The sequence below is a fragment of the Cebus imitator genome, unplaced genomic scaffold (genome assembly GCF_001604975.1).
Source record: "Cebus imitator isolate Cc_AM_T3 unplaced genomic scaffold, Cebus_imitator-1.0 Scaffold16, whole genome shotgun sequence".
Taxonomy (NCBI): Eukaryota; Metazoa; Chordata; class Mammalia; order Primates; family Cebidae; genus Cebus; species Cebus imitator.
In genome coordinates, this window is record NW_016107331.1 from 11,053,750 (window position 1) to 11,058,030 (window position 4,281).

The 4,281-nt window shown below is 45.5% G+C and overlaps 1 protein-coding gene across 2 annotated transcripts in view; it reads left to right on the forward strand.

Annotated features, from left to right (window-relative positions):
• The first annotated feature begins 17 nt into the window (after window positions 1–17).
• The window catches only part of POLR3G (RNA polymerase III subunit G), a 37,460-nt gene continuing 33,196 nt past the window's right edge, over window positions 18–4,281 (forward strand). For both annotated transcript variants that reach the window (XM_017508561.2, XM_017508563.2), the window contains exon 1: window positions 18–239. The gene's annotated coding sequence lies outside the window, so the exon portion shown is untranslated. The remainder of the gene's footprint in view (window positions 240–4,281) is intronic.

The following is a 4,281-nucleotide window of genomic DNA, read 5'->3' on the forward strand; positions in this document are numbered from 1 at the left end:
TGACTACGGCGCCTGCCAAGGGCAAAAAAGCTCTGTGCCGAGGGGGTGGGGCCTGCCTAGGGAGTGGGCGGGGCTAGTTGATAGGGCTCAGGCTGCAGTTCTGGGACCGCATGGAGGGCGGTGCGGGCTCGGTGGAACCGGCGGCACTGGAGCGCCGGCGTCCTCTGCCAGCACCCCTTCCTTGCCGGCCGGCACTTCGACTGCAGAGTTTTGCCCACGCTTCGAGACTTAGGGAGCAGGTAACCGAGGAAGCAATCGAAGACTTGGGAGGGGTGGTGAGGGTAGAGGAGAGTTAAAGGGACACGTGGAGAAGGTAGGGGGAAGTCGGGGGTAGAGATTTATTAAAGCGCCTCTGGGTTGAGGGGCGTTTGGAGATGGCTTGGTACCTCCCCTGGTCCTGCTCCCTTCAGAATATTTTTAAGTCGAATTTCCAGATTTTACTTAGTCTCCACTTCTGGGACTGTTAGCAGTTAGTTAGAAGGATATTCTCTTACTTACAGTAGGTGATTTTCAGAATCCGGTGACTTTATGGTTTGTTTAGGCACTAGTCATTGCCGCAGATTGAAGCTGAGGACCGACTATTCAGCATCTATTTTCGTAACTGTTGGCACTTTATATCGTAGGGATGGGAGCTGTTAATATGGTTTGTCTTTTCTTCTAAAAAATAAAATTCTATATCCACCCTCATTTATTTATTTATTTATTTGGTTAGTCGGCCCTTGGAGGAGAGTAAAGAAAGTTGGTAGAAAAGCTCAACTAAGGAAAGAGGGAGAACCTGGTGAGGACGGGAAAAGTGAATAATGACTGGGTGTGGCCCCGCCAGCCACATAAATCACCCGCACTGTTAACATCAGGTCACTGTCTCCATTCCCCACACTTCCCAGCTATTGAAGCAGCTATTTAGGTTTTTTGTTTGTTTCTTTGTTTTTTGGTGAGACAGTCTCACTCTGTCGCCCAGGCTGGAGTGCAGTGGAACCTCCGCCTCCTGGGTTCAAGCGATTCTCTTGCCTCAGCCTCCCGAGTAGCTGAGATTACAGGCGCCCGCCACTGCATCCGGCTAATCTTGTATTTTTAGTAGGAACGGGGTTTCACTCTGTTAGCCAGGCAGGTCTTGAATTCCAGACCTCAAGTGATCCGCCCGCCTCGGCCTCCCAAAGTGGTGGGATTACAGGCGTGAGCCACTACACTGGCCTGAAGCATCTATTTAGGCTTCAGAAATTCCCTTGAGAACTTGACTAACCTCCCTACTTAGGAAAAAGGGCAAAGAGACTCCTGAGACAGCATTAGAAAAGGATTATGGAAACCTTTACTGTGACAACTACTAGTAAGCCTTCATGGAAGGAGAGGTGTACTCTCCTTCCCTACCCTCCTGGAGTCTTTGGTGGGCATGCAGCTTTTCTAAATATTTTGCTAATCTTGGTAGTGATTATTCGGTTATTCAGTTGAGGGATATCCTTATGCACAAGTGCCTGAGCTAGATAATTCATGAACAAAATTGTGTAAAAAGGTCATAATCTGGATTCTCAGGAGTTTGAAGGAAGATAATGTCTGTACACAATTACTTGCAAGATAAAGCATTACAGGGTATGTGCCACAGAGGAAGTAAAAACTAGATTCAATAAGAATACAGATGGAAGGGATTCTTGAGGACAGGCATTTGAGCTGGCCTTAAAAGACTACTTTTAGGGCATTCTCAGCAGAGTAATAGGGCTTTTTGTAGTTTGGGTACTTTTTCTCTAGGCAGAAGAGAACCACTAGTGGTGAAAAGGAGTGATATCTCTACCAGGCCATGAGCTCAGCAATAATATACCCAATAATGATTGGACTTTTGCCAGGCTTTGGTTAGCAATGGGGACATAAAAAGGTGAATACGTTTCCAAGGAGAACTTCACACTTCCAGGTCCCTCTGCCTGTATCACACATCTCCCTGGATATCCTTTTCTAATTCTCTCCATGGCTCTTTGCCTTGCTTTGTCCGGCTTGTGTTCAGATACCACCGAATGAGAGAGGACTTCTTCAGCCATCCTCTTTACAATAGCATCCATGTTTCCTGTCTTTATTTTTCTTCTTATCACTTCCTGACATTTCCTATAAAACGTATTTTGTCAATTTCTTAGACTATGAGCTCCATGGGAGGAGAGATTTTGTTTTGCTCACTACTGTATTCCCAATTCATAGAGGGCAGCCTGTGCTGAGGGTGCCTAATAAATACTTGATTGGATTGAAGAGCCTCCCTGGGGAGACAGATAAGAGCTGATAGTTAAAACATGATTGTAAAAAGGGCTTAAAAGCAGTGTAGTACTTGGGAAACAGAGAGAAGGGAGGGGCCTACCTCCTTGTAGGGGGGAAGAAATTGTCATGGAGAAAGTGTCATTTGCATGTCATCTTAAAAGAACCTGGGGCTTAGGTGGATGTGGCAGGAAGGGCACTCCAGGCATGCAATGGTTGATGTGGCCACAGCGTGGGATACATGTGGTGAGAGGTAGAAAGATTCCAAAGCTCTGTTATTGATGCTAAGTCACATGCCAATAATTGTATCCTAGAAAGATACTCTAGACTGCAGAGTGGATTGAAAGGGAGAGTCTGGCCACAGGAAGTTTATTTGTTATGTTGTAGAGGTTCAGGTGAGAGGTGAGAGGGTCTGAATTGAAGCAGAGGTGGAGGAAAGGGAACATGGGAGAGAGAACAGAGTTGGTAACTAACCCTCTACTACTAGATGAGGGGTTGGAAGTAGACAGGTCAGGATACCTATCCTGATTGTAGCAATTTAGGGGTCATTCATCAGGAATAACACTGTGACCTGACTTTCACTACTTCTGGCTTCTACATCTGCCTCTATTTGTTTGTGCATTTATTCATGGAGCTGATGTTGTTACTGGTGGAAGGTGTCCAGCTTCTTGGCATCTTTAGCAAAGAATTGGACAAAACCCATAAAGCAAAGAAAGAATGAAGCAACAAAAACAGATATTTACTGGAAATGAAAGTACACTCCAGTGAGGGAGTGGGTGGAGCATATGGGCTCAAGGGCCCCCTTACAGAATTTGTGGGAGTTTAAACACTCTCTAGGGGTTTCCACTGGTTACTTGATATATGCCCTATGTAAATGAAGAGGGTGAAATAAAGTTACAAAGTCATTTACTTGGCATATTCCCTATGGACAGGATATTTCCTGTCATAGGTGAAGTGTGAATTGGCCTTATGGTCCTGTAACGGGACGGGGCTGCATACTCAGCTCCCTCCTGTCCGTTAAGGTCCTTGGACTCTCTTACCCAGAAGAATGGAGAAAGGGGCCCCCAGAGCCTTGGTGAGCTTACTGTTAGAATAAATATCATACACCCAAAGAATTTTGCAGAAAAGGGATTTATTGGGCAGAGAAAGAGAGAGAGCTCCCACCTGTTGTGGGAGGGGAGTCTGAAGAAGGATATTCATATAGGTAAGGAGTAGCGGAGTTTTAACCCTGGAGTTACTCCCTTCTCATTCTTGTTCGATCCAATGAGAGGAGTTCTTTCAAACTTCCTCTGGAGTGACTGATCTTTGACTCTGATATCGGATTGGCTGCTTGGGCCACAACAGAGCCCCCTCCTCCCAGAGCGTTTGGTGGGCCTTTTGAACAAAGAAGCCCACCTGGATTTTTCCACCTAGCCCATGGGTGGGAAACCTAGACAAAGAACTTTACTCGGATGGAGGGGTGGAACCGGGAAACTCCTGCTTTTGGAACCCCGTCCTTGTGGACCCAGGAAGAGTTCCTCAGTCTCTGCGTCCAGACCCTATTTTCCTGCCTCAATGTGTGGAAGGAACTAAGACATGGTGGACAAGACATTTAAGTTACATCATAACTCATAAAATGTTAGAACTAGGAGGAATTTCAAGGATTAGCTCAGTGTCTGCTAGGAAATGTTTTTCTTGTCGATTAAAATGGGCTTTTGCATTTCAGCTCTTGGATGCTTAAACTACCCCCATTTTCAAACCTCCCGGAACAATTCTGAGTAGGAATTTTCAGGAGACATCCTGAAATGGAAGAGACAATGCTGCTGACTTTACATTTTTAATTGAGTCTGTTTTGCAGTTAGTAATCACTTCACTGAATAAAGACCTCCCTGGGTTTAAAAAAAGTCTCCTAACTAGCCTAGACTTAGGCTTCCTGAAGTGTAATGCAAATGAAAGAACAGTGGACAGGTTTTCTGAGGCCTTAAAGCAGTCCTGCCTTTCTTAGGAATTAGCTTTATGTAATTAGGTAATCAAGTAACCGCTTAGGGCCTCACTTTCCTCTTCTGTGAAATT